This window comes from Anabrus simplex, chromosome 4 (assembly GCF_040414725.1).
Source record: "Anabrus simplex isolate iqAnaSimp1 chromosome 4, ASM4041472v1, whole genome shotgun sequence".
Taxonomy (NCBI): Eukaryota; Metazoa; Arthropoda; class Insecta; order Orthoptera; family Tettigoniidae; genus Anabrus; species Anabrus simplex.
Window position 1 is genome coordinate 143,959,424 of NC_090268.1, and position 22,930 is coordinate 143,982,353.

The 22,930-nt window shown below is 40.6% G+C and overlaps 1 protein-coding gene across 10 annotated transcripts in view; it reads right to left on the reverse strand.

Annotated features, from left to right (window-relative positions):
* The window catches only part of Mef2 (myocyte enhancer factor 2), a 778,785-nt gene that overhangs the window by 208,675 nt on the left and 547,180 nt on the right, over positions 1–22,930 (reverse strand). For 9 of the 10 annotated variants that reach the window (XM_067145247.2, XM_067145245.2, XM_067145246.2 and 6 more), the window contains one exon: positions 9,008–9,102. The exons of the other annotated variant lie outside the window; for it this stretch is intronic. The gene's annotated coding sequence lies outside the window, so the exon portion shown is untranslated. The remainder of the gene's footprint in view (positions 1–9,007; positions 9,103–22,930) is intronic. 10 annotated transcript variants of the gene reach the window in all.

Genomic DNA, 22,930 nt, shown 5'->3' on the forward strand with positions numbered 1-22,930 from the left:
TAGGAAAACCACCAAGCCAGTCTTTCTGAGAATCCCGTAGCGAAGCACGGGTACATCCGCTAGTCATATATAATACTACACCAGATCCGCTAACAGACATGAATAAAATCGAAAACATGCACGGGACTGTAAACATTATCACGTGCTACCCATGCATTCGAAGCTGAAGCGCCCGCAACATGGCGATGCGCGAAAGTGTTCAATATTCCGCATAGCATCAGCGCGCTCTGTGAGTCTAGATAAGTAATATTAAAGTCGTTGGTACATTCCTGGCAACAGCTAAGAACGGACTGCGAATGAAACGTTCCGTCATTCTTCTAAAGCGTGTATTCATGGCTTGGTCTGTCAAACCAGCAGGATTCATATTCGGGGATTTTTTCCGCGAGTGATTTAAAGTTACACTAACACAGAAGGTTCTCGGCGACGCAAGGTGAGAAACGGCTAGGACTGGGAAGGTAGCGACCGTGGCTCCAGTATTTACCTAGTGTGGAAATACGAAATCACGAAAAACCACCTTCAGGACTGATTTGTTTGCCCGCTATTCCTGTCGGCGGAGTGGAGAAAAGAACATCCCAAGCGGATTCGAACCAGCCACTTGAACCTGAATCCGTACCCACTTGTCTTCACGAACAGGCACGCATAACACAAGTTTTAATCTGCCTGCCACCTTTCACCTCGCTCGAATTCAATGCCGTTTAGGAAATGCTGCTATCTAATTGCTTCCCACACTCGTCGATGGTTGAATAAAATAACTATGTTATTTGTATTTACATCCCACTAACTACTTTTTAAGGTTTTCAGAGACGCCGAGGTGCCGAAATTTAGTCCCGCAGGAGTTTTTTTAAGTGCCAGCAAATCTGCCGACACGAGGCTGACGTATTTGAGCACCTTCAAATACCACCAGACTGAGCCAGGATCGAAACTGCCACGTTGGGGTCAGAAGGCCGGCACCTCAACGTCTGAGCCAATCAACCCGGCGTCGATACTCGAGTTATGATTGCAAATTCTATGTGAGTATCGAACTAGGAACAACATCCTTGGGATTTTTCAGCGCGCTAACTTTCCAGTCGGCAGGAGTACAAGAGATCGCAGTCAATATGCAGATTAATCTCTTGTTTGTTACTAGCAAACTGGAATGATGGTACGTCACACATGTACCGTACCTTTATAATTAATTATCTCATGTAGAAATACTTGCTTCTATCAGTTTATAAACCTCCCGCATTATGAACAATATATCGACATCCATTCACAACAGTACATGTCTTTCGTTACAATAGATGTTCCCCATTTCAAAAGGTGTGCGTGATATGATGTTACACAAACGTAAAACAAACGACTTCACGGGCGTTTGAACCCGGTGAGTGAGTGAATGCGTGCGTGTGTGTGTCTGTGTCCAACCCCTGTTTCGTATCTGTACGGGATCGTGTATGAAGTGAGATCAATCTTCGTAGCGTACTTTTACGACCAGATGCCCTTCTTGATGTCAACCTCATCAGAGGAGTCAATGAGATGAACTGAATGAAATGTCATATGATAGTAGTAAGGGAGAAGATGCTATGAGTAAACAAGTGGAATTAGAGGTAAGGCTTTTTGCGGATGATGTAATTCTGTATAGAGTAATAAATAAGTTACAATATTGTGAGCAACTGCATCGGGACCTCGATAATGTTGTGAGATGGACAGCAGGCAATGGTATGTTGATAAACGGGGTTGAAAGTCAGGTTGTGAGTTTTACAAAAGAAAAGTCCTCTGAGTTTTTAATTACTGCGTTGATGGGATGAAAGTTCCGTTTGCAGATCATTGTAAGTATCTGGGTGTTAATATAAGGAAAGACCTTCATTGGGGTAATCACATAAATGGGATTGTAAATAAAGGGTACGATCTCTACACATGGTTTGAGGGAGTTTAGGGGTTGTAGTAAGGATGTAAAGAAGACGGCTTATAAATCTCAACTAGGGTATGGTTCCAGTGTATCGGACCCTCACCAGGATTACCTGATTCAAGAACTGGAAAAAATCCAAAGAAAAACAGCTCGATTTGTTCTGGGTGATTTCCGACATAAGAGTAGCGTTACAAAAATGTTGCAAAGTTTGGGCTGGGAAGAACTGGGAGAAAAAAAGACGAGCTGCTCCACTAAGTGGTATGTTCCGAGCTGTCAGCGGAGAGATGGCGTGGAATGACATTAGTAGACCAATAAGTTTGAGTGGCGTTTATAAAAGTAGGAAAGATCACAATATGAAGATAAAGTTGGAATTCAAGAGGACAAATTGGGGCAAATATTCGTTTATAGGAAGGGGAGTTAGAGAGTGGAATAACTTACCAAGGGAGATGTTCAATAAATTTCCAATTTCTTTGAAGTCTTTTAGGAAAAAGCTAGGAAAACAACAGACAGGGAATGTGCCACCTGGGCGACTGCCCTAAATGCAGATCAGGATTGACTGATTGACTGACTGAGCGAGTTGGCCGCGCGATTAGGGGCGCGCATTTGTGGGCTTACATTCGGGACATAATGGGTTCGAATTCCACTGTCGGCAGCCCTGAAGATGGTTTTCTGTGGTTTCCCGGTTTTCACTCCAGGCAAATGCCGGGGCTGCACCTTAAGACCACGGTCGCTTCTTTCCTACTCCTAGACCTTTCCTATCCCATCGTCGCCACAAGACCTATCTGTGTCAGTGCGGCGTAAAAAAAAAATAAAAAAAAAATAAATAAAAATACCCGGTGCCGACACATAGCCTACTCCTGTCGAATAGCACCAAGGGGTCTGCTCAAGTCTTAAAATCCCCATCCGACGGACGAATTATCATCAGCGTCATATGGTCTCGAATCCAGGCTTTTGGCACGCAATCTAGTCATCAGACATTGTATACCACCACTTCTCCTACCCTCCTGGCCAATATTCTGATGGTGAAAATTTGGAATCCTTCACTTTCTAGCCCCGGGTCACCAGTCGACCACCGTGCAGAGCGTTTAGCCTTACATGTAGAGCAGGATGCATTATGTTCACCGATTATATTACGTACCGGTACCTCCACTCAAGCACACACACGACTTCGAAGATGACAGCCGGGGTGAGTGGCTCAGACGGTTAAGGCGCTGGCCTTCTGACCCCAACTTGGCAGGTTCGATCCTGGCTCAGTCTGGTGGTATTTGAAGGTGCTCAAATACGTCAGCCTCGTGTCGGTAGATTTACTGGCACGTAAAAGAACTCCTGCGGGACTAAATTCCGGCACCTCGGCGACTCCGAAAACCGTAAAAGAGTAGTTAGTGGGACGTAAAACAAATATTACTATTATTATTATTATTATTATTCGAAGAAGACACGTCATTTGGTACCATGGTCTATTATGCGATGCTAGTTTCGTCACATTTCATGATATACAATATTTGGTGGCCTCTCCTTGTAAGTCAGATATTTTCCTAATTTCTTTTGTCAATTTCAAGAAAGATAAAACCAACCACACAAACCTTTTCTAGAACAGTATTATCATGGCGATTAATACTTACACAGGACAGCAACAAACATTGACAATTAAGCGAGAAAAATAGGGTTTTTCAATTATCTCGATACAGGAAAATTGACTTCGTGCCTTTTAACAACGGCCGATTCAAATAGAAATCATATTTTGAGATTAATCACGCAATCTTCATCACAGTAACGTGTTTGTTCACCTAGGTAACTTATAAAGATAAAAATAACTTTCACGGTACGCCTTTATAATTCGTATGAATGGTTTAGGAATTGGTGAAGATGCAGGGATAGTCTTATCACATTGAGAAAAGGAAGCGAGCTTACAGGCAGGCGGCCGGTATTGCCTTAAAACCGTCACATTTATCTACGCACATGCATCATGACGAAAACAACTAGGCTAATGTCGTCTACAAGGACATTTTGTAAGACCTATCACAACGACCCGAAAATTGATCCCGTGCGAAGGCTCGCAAGGTTTTATAGGTTTACATAGTAAATGAAAATAAGAGAATGAGGATGACAATGTGTACAAAATCACTGGCGCAAGAAGTTCGGTACAAACATTGTCAGGAGCTGAATATCGTTTGTTTTTATATAATACACCAGCCTTCAGCATGAAGTCATGACGCATGCCGGAAATCAAGGTCAAGATGTGAAATAGTGATCTACTGGATAAATAAAACAGTAATTGTAGAGAAAGGTGTCGCAACATATTATTCTCTAATTTCGCTCATACAGTGCGGCGTGTATGTGTGCATTTCTCACATCTAATATTTCAACTTACTAGGACCCGGTTAGTTTCTGTTTTATGTATAGTCGGCTAGTTTTAAGATGCTCGTCTAAGGCCCGTATTCAGCAACGCGAGTAAAGCGTTTATCTTGGTTTAAAGCTAAGAAAACCCAGATAACAGATACATTTGTATTCACCAACATTATCTCGGATAACTGTTATTACCTTGGTTTTACCGGAGAAAGGTTGGCCGGTAAAACAGGAAATCTAAGATAATAGCTTCTCAAGATGGCAGCTCGTAGACGGCTGGAATATGTAACTGGAAGAGAAAATCACAGCGACGAGGAATATAACCAAGATTATACAATAAAATGTTCTAGGTGGATAAGAAGAACGCGCTTCACACTTTGAAGACTACGATGACACTGATTTTGAAACACATTTTAAGTTATCCTGATAGACCTAAGATTAATTCTGGATTATATAGCTTAAACCTTGTACGGTACACGACTGAATGAAGAATTAAGGAATAATGCCTATAATGGCCACCAAATTCAATAACAATTCATTCTCTCGCATATTAGTGATCCTTCTTCGTTTCTGGTCAATAGCGAACATAATTTATGATAAATTATTTGCAAACTCCGAATGAAATCAGAACTTGTTTACATTTCGATAGTGGTGGCAGCACGTAGTTACTTGTTTTCCGTGCGTCAGCATGAAAAAATTAACGTTCAAATTCAGATTGAAACGAAAACTTAGTTTTGGTAAACCGAGATAATAAATTCTGTGAGGGAATACAGAAGTGAACATTATCCGAGTTTTGGAAATCTAAGATAACAGCAAAAGTAACTGCCGTCGTCGGGGTCCGGGTACTGCCAGAAATTTAAGAATGGCAGGAGGGCTGGTATGTGGTTCAAATGGTACATGCAGCTCACCTCCATTGGGGGTATGCCTGAAAAAAGCTGCGCCACCTTGGGATGAGGCCCCATTTTTAAAAATATATTATCATTAATACATATTTCCCTCATTCTTTTTGAATAGGCCTGCTTACGCTCCTCTGTCCAAGGGGCACCGTGTCTTCTCTTCGGCTGCTCGTCTCGGTTTAGCCCGTTCGTCGATATTTTCTTGCGGAAGCGATCTCTGTTAAGGGCGTCTCCAGCTGAGATATATAGCGTTTGCAGGTCGTCTTTCGTATTTCTAAACCAGCGAATTGTGGTTTTGGGATTATTATTATTATTATTATTATTATTATTATTATTATTATTATTATTGCTCACGCCTGGCCCCTTGGTTGATTTGTCAGCGTAATGCCCTTCAGTTAAGAGGATTCTGGGCTCGATTCCCGGTCGGGTCGGATATTTTTAACTGCATATGGTTAACTCCTTTAGCTCGGGGGCATGAGTGTTTGTGTTCTTCTTACTACAGATCAGTTCATCTACATCCAAACACATCACACCACTACCAAGTACCCTAGAAGCACACGATAGTGTATTTGTTCATCTCTGAAGGTGTATGTGTATTTCATTTTATTTCATTTAATGCTATTTAATTTTCTATTATATAATCTGTAATTAGGACATTCTGTAGATGATAAATAAATATATTCTATTCTATTCTGCACACCAGGTTGGGGTTCGGAAAGGCATCTTAACATAAAACCTGGCTAAATCTACATAAAGTGGTACAGGCCAGAAGGAGGAGTACTGTTATTCCTCACCTTTTCATAATTAGTTGAGGTCGACACTACACGTAGATTAAGCCCGTGTTTACGGCCGGATGTCTTTCCTGACGCCAACCCTATGGGGAGGGAGTATTCACTATTGCGTGTTTCTGTGATGGTTTGTAGCGTCTTGTGTTCTATGTAGTAAATAAAGAAGTGTATTAAAACGAAGACAAACGCCCAGTGCCCGAGACAGCGGAATTAACCTACCACTGCTCAAAACCCAGCCGGGCCAGAAAATGAACCAGGGTCTTCTGAACTGAAGGCCACTACTGTGCATATTCAGCCAAGCAACCGAACTTTAGTATACCTACTACTACTACCACCACCACAGGTGGTCCAAGATAGAAGGCTGCGGATACATTTGAGGTGATGTCCTTACATTATGGAATGCCGGACTGAATGGCTCAGACGGTAGAACCCTGGCCTTCTGAGCTGAAGTTGGCGGGTTCAATCCTGGTTTAGTCAGACAGGTATTTGAAGGTGCTCAAATACGCCAGCTTCGTGTCGGCAATTTACGGAGACATGAAGGAATCAATTCCGGCACTTCGTCGTGGAACGTAAAACCGTATCATCATCATCATTATCATCACCAACATCATCACGTTATGATATACAACGGTTCTCATGTTCAGTTTTCAGTCACGTTACCAACAATAGTACCAATAAAACGACGTCAATCCATAATTTTATTTCATTCAAAATGTTCGTGAGCAGAAGTTTTATTCCAGCACGCTCAGGAAACGGAGAAACGGATAGGCACGTGCGAATTCTGGACCCTGAGAAGTTTTATATTTACTTCATAAGAGAATTGTCTGCAAACAGTTAATGTTGCGAGCTAATCCACTTGATCAAGCATCGTTAAACACAATGTTTGAAGTCCTTCCTCCTTCCTCCCAATAAAATCAATGCCTGTTTTCTGACCGTCGAGCGGCTCAAATACTCGAAGCGCGTAAACAAGTGGACCGGCTGATTTATTCACTGCAACTGGATCCTGCATGACGAAGTACCACACGAAGACTCGGCCAAGTAAATACTTCTTCACACTGAAAGGTAACGCATTTTCATAATAGTAACGAAAAAAAAAAAACTTTTATTCAAACTATGTACCGTACATTTAATCTCATAGAGCTAATAGTTGTGATCGACAGTATTCTCCAAGTAAGAATGAAATTTTCTTTACACCGATCTGTTTCCAAACCAACTTTGCAGGACGGGAGTGAAGCTGGGTGTAATCAGGATATCGTAATCATAAGTTGGAACTAACTAAACATGAAAGTAGCAAGAATGATTGCTGATATAGATGGAAACAATGGCAGGAATGTACTCGGTATTTGGAGATAAAGGCTAAGTTAGGAATGAACTCGATCAATGAAGCTGTACTCATAAAGTATCTTCGCTAGTGGCGATTGGAGGAAAGGGTAATTATAATACGGATAATTATCGAACAAAGCGGGTAAGAGAAGCAGGGGGGAGGGGGCATGGTGGCGATGCTTAGATTCAATTTTTAATTATTTTAAGATAAGAGGTGTGGAACTAAAACGAAGTCACAGAGCTAGCTGCAAATAGAGATTGTGGAAAAGTTTGCGGATCGAACACTGAAAAGCAAAATAGTCTACAATGAAGAAGTATGACAAAAAGAAAAAAAGAACAAAACAAACATCTCTAGCGTAAGATCTTCTTTCTGTCCATGTCGTCGTTATGAGGCCATATAACAGAAGACTGGAATACTTTTCACAATTTCTTTGTTTGCTGTATCAAGCTGGTTGCCTTATGGATGTCGAACTACAGCCGGAGGTTACGGGGAAAATATTTCCGTGCAAGTTAATGTTTCCCTTCAATGACGACTTGTATGATGATAGACTTGACGTGACCCAGGTAAGATGCTCTCCAGCGTCTTACAGTGGTTAGTGCCAGTATGTTTACTAGGCGTGATCGAGTAGGCCTACCACTGCGGAAGCCTTCAGTGTCCATGGAGTCGATCGCCTTGATGTTAGTCTCCTTCAGTATTCTTGAATACTAATTGACTGTGAAAATATTCGATCCCACAAACCTGAGCATAGGAGACGAACGTCTAATGAAATATTAAGTTATTTGTAGCCGGCCAGGTAAGTTCTTCATAGAGCCACTTGAGAGGGAGAGAGCAGGGAGTGGAAAGAGAAAGGGAAAGACCTCTGAGCCTTAATTTCATTTTGTAGACAGCTGCGTATAAAGGGCTGTGTTGTTAAATACGATGCTATAACAACATTAAGGACTAGAATAATAACGAAGGTGACAATTATTTCTACGGTCAGTAAAAATATGTTAATTCAGAAAAAAAGTTGTACGTTCTGGTAACGGTTGAATCTACCGCGTGCCTCCACTGTCTATAGAAACTGTTCAATATCCTCGTCTCACAGCATTGTATTGTTCAATAATCCTTTTCATATGCATAGCGAAACGTTGAGGAACACGTTATGAGGTAAGTGAATCTCTAGCAATTCTGCTCTATTTTATTTTGGCGCAATGGACTTCTGATAAAACTGGACAAGAAAGATATCTGAAGTCTGCTTTCAATATGTGTATTCACGATCATCTTTGCTAGAGGTAGACGTCAGAGTTATTAGAACTGAATGAATTTGTGAAATAATATTCGAACACGCTGCCACAGACGTGTCCATCCATATTTTTAAACGTGCTTCTTTCGCCTTTTATTCAGTGTAGTACAACCCATATTATTTCCCTCTGAGTGGAGCAGAGGATATCAGAATACATCGATGGTATCCCTAACCTGCCACCAGCGCACCGATTTCATTTGTTTGATTTCTGTTTTTAAAGGTGCACACTGCGTGATTAATGCCGAACAATGAGGTTCGCAATCGGTTGATTGCAGGGAATTCCGTATGAGTCCGTTTCCTCGATTCTTCCAGTAAATATGATTCCTGACATTCATGTTCTTCAAGTTGAAAGGGTACTGCTATTCTCTAGAGCATTATCGATATACCCATACGCATAAACCATTCGATATGCAACTTGAAGGAACAAATACTACAGCGAACACAATATCCCCATCACCAGTCTTATAACACGTTTTTTGGACTCACCGTTTGGACGCTAGAGCTGGTCTTCACAATTACAAGAACTCTCTCCTAGCGACAAGAGAACGTTACTTCTGCTCAACCGCGGTGGTGGGTCACATCTGCAAGACAAAGGAGAAAGAGGTGAAACACACAATATCACAAGAGCATCGCTAGTCTTTGTGTAGCAGTGTAAGTCATAGGTCAGGACTACTCTCGACATCAGATAATAAGCCAAACCCAACTTCCTCCTGTGCGCGTTCAAGGCAGTGGCACAGTTTGGCTGGTGATCTGAGGATTGAACTTCATCAGGGTCATCCAGATAACAAAGCTTCACCGACACTTCCTTGTCTGTAACGTAGACTATCGAGGATCAAGATTCACATCAACTATACCGATACCGTCGGTAAATGACTTGTGCTCAGTTATTTACCCAGCGAAGATACTGTACCAGTGAGTGGGATAGGTCTCAGCACAGATGGAATGGAAATATAAAGTAACGGCGGAATCGAAAACATGATATAACGAGAAGAAGCAAGCTTGTTTGGTAACAAAATGTCAGGGGACGGCCGTAGTGAATTATATCGCCGTTAGGAAGGTGAATCTGTACACACAGCCGAAGTCAATAAACGAGAATGTTACTGCATTGCATTTACGAATTAGAGTTTATACATAACACCCACGGTATCCCCTTCCTGTCGTAAAAGGCGACTATTAGTTATTGTACCACCCCCACCCACAGGCGAATTATCAGCAGCATCTCCACACTTCAGGAACTTTCCCAATTGCAAGACGGGTGATGCCAGAATACTTCAAAAAATAATCTGCGCTGAGCACATATCTATAATTCTGGGAATTTTATTTACTTGCATTTTACAATATTTACAACCGCGACAAGCGTTTCATACTTACTGTCATTATTGAAGTTCCTAGCTACAGCCACGTAAAGTGAAGAATATACGCAATGGGGCATGAACGGTGTCGCTCTTTATCAGCTATCCATAACCCCACTTTTTTTATCCGAATGGTAGTAATTCGAAAAGTGTCGGGGTGAATGGCTTAGAGACGAAGTCCGCGGGTTCGATCCCGGCTCAGTGCGATATGGTTAAACAGACCATTTTTTCCATGGCTCAAAGCGGGACACACTGATTCCGACAGCCTACACATAAACGAGAGGTGAAATTTTGACACAGCTATTTTTTTTACACGTTAAAGTTGGTATTGCAATATTTCTCCACTACACTTTTAAGAAAAAAATAATACAATACCTTCCCTTGTGATACAAACCGGCGTTACTCGTACTTCTCAGAGGATATAATTAGCTGTAACAACCGTGGTGATGATTTCAAAAACTTATTAAATAAACAATGTTGCAAAAAGTTCAACTTGATCATTAACAAAGCCTTAAAGAGTAGAAAGTTTCAGGTGAGATTTTTCAGATGTCCACAGTTTGTTCATTTGAGAGAAAACTCTTTCAACTGAAGCATTAGTTCCGGGAAGAGAAAAAATATACTGTGCCACTATTGAGAGTTGACTGTGTCTTATATTGTTTTCCTTGAAATGAAGAAAAACCTCCGTCCACCTTTTGTCACCTTTTCTGAGTCATTCGCACTGTCAAAAAATCCTTTACTTGCCACAAAATTACTACATTTTTCCACATCAGATCATTTCGGAGCAGTTTTTAGTGATGCCCATTGGAAATTGTTCATGTCTTTAAAATGACCAGATCATTGGTCAAAATACTCTATAGAGGTCTCATAAAAAGTTCCTACCACTTCTTCAACAATCTTCCTAGTTGCTAATCCTTCATCTTCAAGCGCATCGTGAATAATCGATATCGTGAATAATGAATCGATATAGATAAACGACTTTTTACCACTTTCTACTGAAGTGCGATGTTTAAAATTGTCAATCTGCAAAGCGGGACATTTAAGCGACCCCAGAGTTTTTGAGGGGACAGCGGGACAGAATGCCTAAAAGCGGAACTGTCCCGCCGAATCCAGGACTTCTGTCGGTTTAGATATGGTTTTTAAAGGTGCTCAAATGAGCCAGCTTCTTCGTCTTCTTACTTGATCTAAGAAGAACATCGGTACGCAGAACAGCTCCTGCAGGATAAAATTGTGGCACTTCAGTGTAGTTAGAATGTAAATAATATAATTTACAATTATGATACAGCATATATAATATAAAATTGCTACAAAATGTCCAACACGAATTATAATAATATGAATTAATATTAGTAAGATTTGAAAAAAAATACTACATCTATACCCGAAATACGGCAATTTTTCTGTCAGAATCTAACGTGTCCGTTTTCTTAGAAAAATAATTTAATTATTTAGACTTTATAAATTTTAAATTTCCAAAATTAACTAACAATGGCACCTCATGAATGAATAAATGGTTTAGAGGTTATCCACGAATTTTATGCTGGGAAGAGAAATGCTGACAGCGTAATGCAATTTTGTGAGGCATATGAAAGCCAGTGTCATCTTTCTACTACAAGAGTTAAAACAAGATGACAACGAAAATGGTTAGGCCTACTTACATTTGCTACAAAATGCCCAACAAGAATAACAATTTATTGCAGGTAAGTTATTTGTGACTCAGTCCGGTGGTATTTGAAGGTGCTCAAATACGACAGTCTCGTGTCGGTAGATTTACTGACACGTAAAATATTTTTTTAAAATTTTTTTTTCGCTAGTTGCTTTACGTCGCACCGACACAGATAGATCTTATGGCGACGATGGGACAGGGAAGGAAGCGGCCGTGGCCTTCATTAAGGTACAGCCCCGTTTGCCTGGTGTGAAAATGGGAAACCACGGAAAACCATCTTCAGGGCTGCCGACAGTGGGGTTCGAACCTACTATCTCCCGAATACTGGATACTGGCCGCATTTAAGCGACTGCAGCTATCGAGCTCGGTACGTAAAAGAACTTCTGTGGGACTAAATTCCGGCACCTCGGCGTCCCCGAAGACCATAAAAGTAGTTAGTGGGACGTAAAGCAAATAACATTATTATTATTATTATTATTATTATTATTATTATTATTATTATTATTATTATTATTATTATTATTATTCGTTATTTGTGACAAGTTTTGAGCCCGATGGTACCAGGCATCATATTAGCAAGATAAACTCACGCAGTAGTCAGTCCGTAAGTCTCACCTCATTTACGGTGTTGGCCCATTCACCATTAAAACCCTCAAAACATAAACCGCATGAGTTATCAGATCAATTTTACGACATATTCGTACGGTTATAAGAAGGAAGACATATGTTTGATGAATGAAGGATGCAATAGCCTGCCTGGTGGCCATGATCGTTAAGGCGCTGAAGTTTAAAACGGTCTGACACCGAGGTTAGGCGGTTCGAGTCACGATGGTCAGCATGTTGGCCGGCAGGGTATTGGAGGTGGTGGTATGCAATTTCTAATCACTAGATTGCGTGCTAAAAGCCTGGATTAAATTCCAAACCTCTCCGCAGTGCTCATATGGAGGTGAGGGCATATGACGCTGTTGATGGTGATTCGTCCCTCAGATGGGGACGTTAAGCCTTGAGCAGACCCCTTGGTGCTATCTGACAGGAGTAGGCTATGTGCCGGCACCGGGTTTCACCTTCTCTCTAATATAATATATCACGTCATTCATTTCATCTCATTAACTCCTCTGATGAGGTTGACGTCAGGAAGGGCATCCGGTCATAAAAACCCGCCACGACAGATGCATCTCACCTCATAACCGACCCCGTAGGAAAACGGGACAAGGGTTGGACAAACAACAATGAAGGATGCAAAATTGCGAGTGGTTCAACAAAAAGAACACAACCGGACATGCTTGGGGAAGAAGCTGTTTTGTTAGATAAAGTGCAATTTAAGTGGTCCACATACTGTAATAGTGTGTACTGGGATGCAAAAAATTGGATAAAGCGCTCACTTTCCTTTGACCCGATGTCTTAAGGCCCTTTCCCCTTTTCAGTGATATCTGAAGTAATTTCTTTTCAGTTTCGACTCTGTTAATATATAACCGTTAGGTGCTTCAGTTTGTCGGAACTAATTTATGAACAAATGCATTTATAAACTATCTGAAAAAAGAAAACATATGGCAACAGAATTATACCTGAACAAGAAACAACTTAAAAATAGACCTTAGAAGTCCCCTTTATACAACAAGCATCAAGCAGCATCAAAACTAGAATGGCATGTTTCGTTCTTGAAATAACATTATCAGATTCTATTAAATTACAACTCGAAAATATTTAGAAATGTATACACATTCATGTTTAAATTCTGTTTAAATCCTTAAATAAATGAAATTGGGAACTTATCTTCACGAAGTTCTCACTTCTCCCCAGTTTAGCTAGAGAAGGACCGCTGCCATCTATTACTATAGATGCATCCTCGTTACTGGAGGTACAGTTATTAGCCGTGACCTCGCATGCATCGAACACACATCTTACTGTATCTACCCGACGTGGTTTGCAAATAATAATAATAATAATAATAATCATCATCATCATCATCATCACCACCACCACCACCACCACCACCACCACCATCATCATCATCCTTTAATCGTCTTCAGTCGCCCGGGTGCGGTACAAGAGTGCTCTCTATCTTTGTCTATCCAGGTACACGTCTTCCTTCTCAACTCGGTGCCATTCCACTCCTCTTCCTTCTAGGTCCTGCTTTACTTGACTGATACACCGTTTCCTTCGGTCTGCCTCTAAGTCTTTTGCCTTCCAGTTCCTTTTGTAGCCATTTTCTTGCTGTTCTCATTTGATCAATCCTTTTTACATAGCCATATCATTTGCGTCTTGATGTTCTTACATTTTCGCTTAGCGCTACGTTACTTGTGTGTTATGACGGACCTCCTCATTCCGGATCGTATCTCTTCTTGTTTTCTGTAGCACTGACCTCAAGAATATCATTTCCGCAGGTTGAAGTTTGCTATTATGTCCACTGTTGGTCATACAGGTTTCAACGGCATATGCACTTATTGGCACGAAATATTCCTGATAAAGGTTTCTCTTTGTATTTCAAGGTATTTGGTTATCCCATAGATGAGACCTAACCTGGTGATAAAGTTGTGCTCCTTTTTTGACTCCGTTACTGATTTCAGCAGAAGACGTTGCGTTACTAGTTACAATACTACAATGATATTGAAAATGGTTAACGTTTTCTAGTTTATCGCCGTCCAGTTGGAAGTTAACAGGTAGCCTACTGTTTGCCTGACTGGCATCAATACTGTTTTTTGTGAGGGTGATTTTTAGGACAAACTGCTTAAGAGAATCTGTTTTACGTCGCACCGACACAGATAGGTTTTATGGCGACGATGGGATACGAAGGGACTAGGAGTGGGAAAGCAGCGGCCGTGGCCTTAGTTAAGGTACAGCCCCAGGATTTGCCTGGTGTGAAAACGGGACACCACGGAAAACCATATTCAGGGCTGCCGACAGTGGGGTTCGAACCCACTATCTCCCGGATGCAAGCTCACAGCCACGCGCCCCTAACCGCACGGTCTACTCCCCAGGTCAAACTGCTGGTTCCGAGTTTTTAATTTCTGTTGAACTTCTCCTGTTCCCAAATCACCACATTTTCTGCGAAGGTTAATGCACTGAAGTCCTCATTAGATTCATTCTTCATTCTCTTCACTACTTCATCCATCATCTAATGAGCAGGAGAGGTGACAAAAGTTGCACTACTTTATTGCAGTGAGTCAATGGCAGTGGTTGTACATTTTTACCTTGTTGGTCTCTTAGCAAGCTGGCACACACCTTTTCTGTATCGAGGGAGACAAAAAATGATATCTATTCCCTTCTCCCAATGTTTTTCCATTATCATCTTAACAGTGAGGGCAAGGTCTATTGTTGTTCTGTTGCTTCTAAACCCGCACTGTTCCTCTTCAAGTTGTGTTTCAAGAATGGCCCTTAATTGTCGTTCAATAATTTTCTCCTTCAACTTAAATCTGTTACAGAAATGTGATTCCGTGATTCCTCTGTAGTTGCCACATTTTCGCCTGCTTCCTTTCTTGAATAAGGGAACAATGGAGCCTTTTGTCCGGTCTTCTGGGATCTTCCCTTCTTTCCACTGAAATCCATGAATCCCAGCAGCTTTGATCAAGTCTGTACTCACCTCATCTATGCGTTGTGATTTGCCCTTGCTCATACCCATCCGCGCATTTTCCATTTCTGACCAAGACAGTGGTTTGCAAATAAGCAGTTCATTTTATTTTTATATTATAAAAGGGAAGCTCATGACGGCACTAACACCTAGAAGGGAGGACCTACACGGATAAGACCTTGAAGTCCAGAAGTTTTCCTTCGCCGTGTTTAACCTTCAAACACACGCGTATGGGGTGGAATCCATCCCAGGTCATTTTATTTCCTAGTGAAATGTACAAATAACTTTCCTGCGCTCTTACCGCTCTTGTACCTTTATGGCTGGATCCCCGCAGAAAGAGTCATTCTTACATTAACTATCTTAAAATCTCCAATTAATACAGTAATTCATATTTTACAATACAATGATATGTGGGGTGGAAAGCACCCCCACGCTTGTGTCTGCGTCCTAAGATCTGGCGCGTGTGCTTGAGGGTTAATGCTTAGCCAACAGACAACTTTAAAACAAGTACGGGCGGCTCGCTAACCCCTACCTTCATTAACAGCTGATGTAATATCGTTGTTACAACTTCGAACTGTTTAAACTGAAATAGGTAACTCAAAATATGACACTTTATTCATAAACATGCCACGACCCCACAATATCTCGCGCAGTGTAGCAGAGCTCAATATGAAGAGTATATTTATGGGAGGAGCATTTATTGCAATCCAAATTTGCGTTTTTTAAAATTACATGTACCGGGTACGCAAAACAAAACTGGCCCTAAAGGTATTTATAATAGGACTGACGCGGGACTGATCCTTGTTAAGGAACATCACAGAAGATGCTGGAATTCGCCTCATCTGAAGAAATGAAGAAATGAGAATCCAAAAGTCCTGACTCCACTTCACTCAGAAACCACAGACAGAACTCAACATGTGAAGGTTTATCTGGACGCTTTAACGCATGCACAACAGTAAATTTGTAAGGATACAGATACAGGTCCGTTTTGATAATGTTTCGACATGACGACCTCTTAGTTCCCACTTGCACAGATAAATGGCATTGAGATTTCGTCGGACTTCACTCGAGCAATGTTTTCTGGGGTTCGAACTCTTTTCGGATAGTCCCGGTTTTTATTCGCTACAGAGCCCATTTCACGGCATTTTGCCAGTAACTTTTGCATTGCAAAAACAATTCCAGTCTTAAACTTTTGCGCAAACAGTTCCGGACAGGTTTTCCACGAATCGTGCTTCGTATAACACTCGAGAATGAACACATGTTGTTTTATCGTGAGCATCAATTTGTGTTGCATTCAATGGTCACTAAACACGCGTGCTTCTCTCACTCACAAGTAATGACACAGCGTTTTACTTGGGGGTGCGCACGCGCAGACATGTAACATCAACTGATTGGTGCATGGAAATCATAGTTTCCAGCATATCTTGTGATGGGTAAATTCCGCTCAGTATTATAAATATTCTCCGGATCAGTTTTATTTTGCCCACCCTGTATTTGATTTTCCTTACTACATTAGTCTGTCTATTACTGTAATGAGCATTGCTTTTTTTTTTTTTTTTTTTTTTTTGCTTTACGTCGCACCGACACAGATAGGTCTTATGGCGACGATGGGATAGGAAAGGCCTAGGAATTGGAAGGAAGCGGTCGTGACCTTAATTAAGGTACAGGCCTGGTGTGAAAATGGGAAACCACGGAAAATCATCTTCAGGGCTGCCGACAGTGGGGCTCGAACCCACTATCTCCCGATTACTGGAATATAAACCTAATAAATGTTTACACCTATTTTCCAAATGTATCCCTTTTTTGGTCCTAGATGTTAAACAGTTATATAATCTAGGACGACTTGTATTCTAACTTCATTAGTTAAATTAATGCTTACGTTATTTTCTCTTATTTTCTTTTGCCACATATTGTTTAATATTCAAAAGAGGTTTGCTGTCCTACCCGGTGCGATCCACTCCTTGTTTAATAATTTTACACCTGTATGAAATTTTCTCTCTCTTTTTGTTTTGGAATCACTACCCGCGTATTTGGCCCTGAGTGAGTCTGTCTACCTCTTCCATTACTTCTCCACATAATGAACAACAATTCTCTTCATGTTTCTCTTTTCGTCCCTCATTACGTTCTATATTACGCTTGTTGAGTCATCAGCGCCCGAATGCTCCGCTATGCGCTGTTATCGACGGCTAGGAGACACTGAAGAGTGAGTTTCCTGTTGCTTTCCTTATCGAACCAGAAGCTGGTGCTGTACGCCAACCGACTGAAATGCACACACCAATCGTCCCTATGAGCGTTACGTTCACGTCATTCGGAATAGGGGCTGCCCGAATACGAAATGGCATAACCAGCATCGCTCATACCGCAGTCACTTTCACATTAGAAGTTGTAGCGCAATGTAAGCACTACAGTATATCTAACCAGAAATGGATATGGATTACGAACACTGAAAATAATGAATATAAAACTGTGGGACACGTTCGATTGTTTCGAGGTGACTACGTTGACAAGACGAGGTAACAATGGAGACGAGTATTCAATGACGGTCCCCAACATTTTATTACAGGCACGATAACAACAAAACGCACAGAAAAAATAACTCGAGCTAATTATATATAAACGTAGAGAACTGGAGAACGATTCAGAATTCGAGAGTCTTCTGCCGATAATGGAAAGAAGACGAGCTACTCGACCAAGTGGCATGTTCCCAGCTGTCAGTGGAGAGATAACGTGGAATGACATTATACATTAGTCTGAGTGGTGTTTTTACACCTAGGAAAGATCACAATATGAAGATAAGGTTGTAATATAACCTGTGCGAGGTACTGTGTTGGGAAAGGTGCTTAGTTGAACTTGGAACGTGTGATAGTAGGGGTACAGGCTAATCAGAGAACAAATTGGGCCAAATATTCGTTCATAGGTAGGGAGGGGGGTTAGGGATTGGAATAACTTACCAAGGGAGATGTTCAATAAATAACCAATAGGAAAACAACAGATAGGGAAATGTGCCATCTGGGCGACTGCCCTAAATGCAGATCAATGTTGATTGATTGATTGATTGATTGATTGATTGATTGAAAACGTGGAGCGTCTAAACGGCGTGGTGAACAGTAATAGAGTAGTAATACAACAGAACTAGAATTCAAATTCCAGCAGTTACTGCTGCATGTCGAAAGGTGGAGACAACGTGCTCAGCAATCCGCGAATTTAGTGCAAGTGAGGCTTGCCTGATAACCCCTGTGCCTATGAAAGTAACTGGGGCTAGGGTTAAGAAGTGGCCATGGTCTTTTATGTTATTAGTCATCCCGACATTCGCGAGGAGCTGAAGACAGGAAGCTATGGAAAATATTACTAGGGGGCTTTTAACCTACTTTTCTTCTCAACTGTGTTATCTGAAGTTGAGTACATCTCATCCCAGTCCCTCTGAATCTGAAATCGAAGGGTAAGAAGCCACATACCACATGCGACCACAACAGAATCCACAGTTGTGTATCTAATGGCCCGTAAACAAGCATCGGTCCATCATTTGACCAACTGACAGAAATTTCGTCCAAACATATCCCAAAAATCGGTAAGTATGTTAACAAGAAATGATTTATTCACGAGCTCACTTTGGAACGTTGCCTGACATCACAATCACAGATTTAATGTTGTGTAAAGGTATATAAATCGAAATGATTCAGAGCTTCTACAGCCAGTTCGCTCAGTGTGCAAACTGAGCGCTAATCAGTGATCACCATATATGCGATTAAGGAAATTGTTCGTATTTTGTTTTGCCTGCATATCCTTACAAAGGATATGATACTGGTACACATTTCTTTCTTAATAAGATATTTCGAAATCGATATGAAAACAATGAAGAACGACCTAATTCAAAGATCAAAATGAAATATTACGAATGTTTAAAAGAAGTAGTTTTCAATTTAGACAGCTGACATGAAGTATATCGTATTTTTAAAAAATATGAAAACGATACCACAATTGTCATCCCCGTGGTGACTGTCTCTTACCCGGACACTCCGGTCAGTACAAGGATTTTAATCGTGAATTTGGGGCCAGAATGAGGTTCACTGATACTTCGGAGTTCAACTAAGCACCGTTCCCCACACAGTAGCCGGCAGACCTGAAGAAACTGTGTTAACCATGTAACAATATCTCTAATATCTCAGCAGGGCAGCAGGCGTCTTGGTAGTCAAGACACTTAATGGGTCGTATGTGCCATAGAGGAACGCAGCCCAGATATATCATTTCCTTATTTTTCATATGGGTACATATACCGACCACTGGGTATCTCACTAATATTCAGTACTATCTTAACAGGCAATGCTTGGGAATAATTCCAATCTGGTCGACTACAGGGGTCAACTTTTGTAAGCAGGCCACTGTTTAATTAATTAATTGATTAATTTCACAGAGACAGAAATAAACCGGTAAATTCAATAATAATTCGCCATATACTTAAAGCGAATCCCCATCCCCTCCAGTTCTTATATTTACAGTCTGATTGTAGATACGAATATTTCTTCGTTCCCCTTTCATAGATGAAAAGCTCAGCAGCAATCGTCTAAATATTTAAAACTGGGCTCCATTTTTTCGCACAAATCTCCACACGTCATGTAAAAGAGATGATATAACATTTCTTCATTGATCTCTCTAATTATAAGCCTAATAGAACATGTAATATTCTTCCTTTAATTAAATTATGTTCAGTTTTAAACCCGATTTTGATGAATAATGCTGGAATTAATTGTAAGATTGTATCTTTCCTTTTTTCCCGTGTTTCATGTTAATAAGATAAGCAGATGCACGACAGTAATAGTTATATATGAACACTTTGTAAATAATGTTTATACATTGTACGAAGGTTGAATGTATCAGTCTTCCGTTTTGGTATGTCTAATCAGTGCGCGCCAGATTTCTTACGATATATTATGTCTGCCTTATTACGAAGAAACTAATGCATATTTCTGGAACAGATTTGGTAGCAATGCGTAGGCTAAGACCATGAGTGATACTCCGCTAAAACATTATTCACGAAAAAATAAACACTGAAGGCGATGATTTCACACTATGGAATGTTCAGTCACATAATACGCCAACGTGTGGTAGTAGTTCACCCACAAATAACATAGAACCTCGACAATTTATGCCTAAATTTCACATTTTAAAATGTCATACTTTCAACACTAGATGCTTCTTCCTAAAAATGCTCAAATTATTTATTTGTTCTTCCTTTCGTCTTTTGCCAAACACTGGTTAGATTACTTAGAATGACATCACTTACAGAAACTGACTTGGTGACGAAAGAAGGGCCTAGTGGAGAAAGTGGACACTGATTTTATATACCAAATCCCTAGCAAACGATGACGTAAAGTTGGGAGATCTGTATTTTTGTCAACTCTTGCCAATTATTACTGAAAATTTGTAGCCAGTTTTACTGCTGACATTCAAAGTAATATATAACCAACAACTATGTATAAGAAAACGCATTAATTGGAATAATTATTAGCTTAAGAAACGTGAAGTTCTGATAATCTGGCTTCTCGTCATCCTCGTCATCCAACCTCACTGATATGGTAAAACGGATCTTTTTCTCTCTCTTATAATTCAGCTTGCTGTCGTCAATATCTTGGGTTGATCGAAAAATTCCCACCATTTTATTACTTTGGAATGAAATTCAACTAGCCTCGTACTTTTTCGACGAATCTAGTACTTCTTAATATTCTATCCGCTTTAAGCTGGGCTGATTTAGAGGCAGTCTTCCATAGTACTGAGGTATCCGAGTGATTTTCTGTTTAAACAATTCTGCAAGGTAAAATGCTATTCTAGCCGTGTGGGCTTAAGACAGCTCTCAGAACAGTAAGTTTAACAAGTTCACACAATTTACTAAACTGGAAAATCGTTTATCTAGGGAAATTTTGCAAAAATGTCCATCTACCGCCTCAACCACACCATGAACTTTGGAAGAAAGTTCAGATGTTCTACGGGCAAGATTTACAGTTTCAAACCTTCCTCCTCCTTTTCGACAGCTAATTTTGTTGCTTTTTTAATTCCTCAATAAGAATATCAACAGGGTAATACTTCCGATTATTAGCTGCGGATCCCAAGATTGTTGTGGGCTAAAAAACGCTAATAAAATATATAACATTAAAATAACAAGGGATATCACGCCAGACAATGCAACATCTGTACGGTGCGTCCTTACCACACGGGTGTACAGATCCAGCAGAGATAAAACAGCACTAAACATGCAAAGATAACTGGTAAAATATGGTTCATGCATGCGTACAGACACACCCTTACCGCCGACCTTAATTCCGTAATTAAATTGGTGCTGAATTTCGAACGAACTGCGAGTCGCCACAGGAAATTAGCAAGGCTAAACAAGGTCAAGACTGCTATTGCTCACGTTAATGTAAGGGGCGGATATGACGACACTCGTTTATACACAGAGAATCGATCTGCAAGACGACTCACCTTCCCTCGTCGATTGAATGGGTGCTTGCAAAAACGGGCTAACCAACACGTCATTTGGTTCAAGAGGAGAAAAACGGACCGGAAGTTGATTAGAAAAGAAAAACACACACGACTTAAAAATGCTATAATTTAACTTAATGGAGGAAATTTGTCTAGGGTAGAAGGGATTGGGGGGGGGGGGAAGTGGGCGGGTGCGTGATTAGCGTAGTGGCTTAGCTGCTGACTTTTCATACGGATAGCCGAAGTTCGATTTCCTGCCGATCCTGGGTACGAATTTTCAACTGAAAAATTACGTGGCCTTAAACCCCCGGCTAAAACCAAAATGAGCCTGGGTGACTCCAACGACCCTAGAAATATCTGTGATAAGCTGAATAAAGTTTGTTTTATTGGTCTATGAAATAAGAACTTTGAAATGTTACAGTGATAACAGGTCTATACAGGATTAAGAAAGTATTACATTACTCTTAACAACGATCACGGAAAACATGGTTCATCTCAAGTTCCCTTTTTCCAAGCTATTACCACAATTTTTTTCACTGCTTGTAAATACTGTTGCTAATTTCAGGATGCTCTATAAGCCTAAACAGTATTTTAATCACAAGAAATAACCAGGATAAGAAACACCCTTCAATCTTTGGCAGAAGTTCATGTTATTTCTTTTGTAATAACAATAACGAGCGCCTTCAGTTTTATACGAAATAAGAGCAATAACGTCCGTTGCAAAGAATAATTCACCAGGCTCTAGGAAAAGACTTCGACAATTTCTTCGAGTGAAAACCTAAAATATGTACGTGGTTGTAGGATTTCCTGATACAGACAGAGGTGTGGATCCCATTTTAAACGCTTTTCCATTATACTTTCCTTATATTGAAGCAATTTACATGATTGTTATTCATTGAAACGCATGGAAATCGCATCCTCTTCTAAGCACAGTTTAAACCATACAGACTGAATAACGCTTCCCACGGACCTAACGCATGTACGTCGCAACCACGTGATTTTACGTTACAAATATCTGATACTGCGTCACTCGGCATGGCCTTCTTGACGATCGGTTCCACTGGCAACTAACAACAGACGAAGCACGTTTCATTTTTGTCACAAACTGTTTCCAGTTTTCTGGATCGGAGAATAGAATAAAAGCGACAAACTCCGTATCTTTAACGGTCCCGTGAGTTTTCCGAGAATCCAGCCACTTTTAGACTTTCTTTTCATGAATCTATTCGACCAGTCATACCAGTCTGTAAAATCCCCACCTTAGCCTTCTTTGTATAAATTAATAAATGTAGACCCAGTGCTTTTAAATTTTGGTATAAAGTTGTGAAAATATGGTGGTTCAATATTGAAATTCT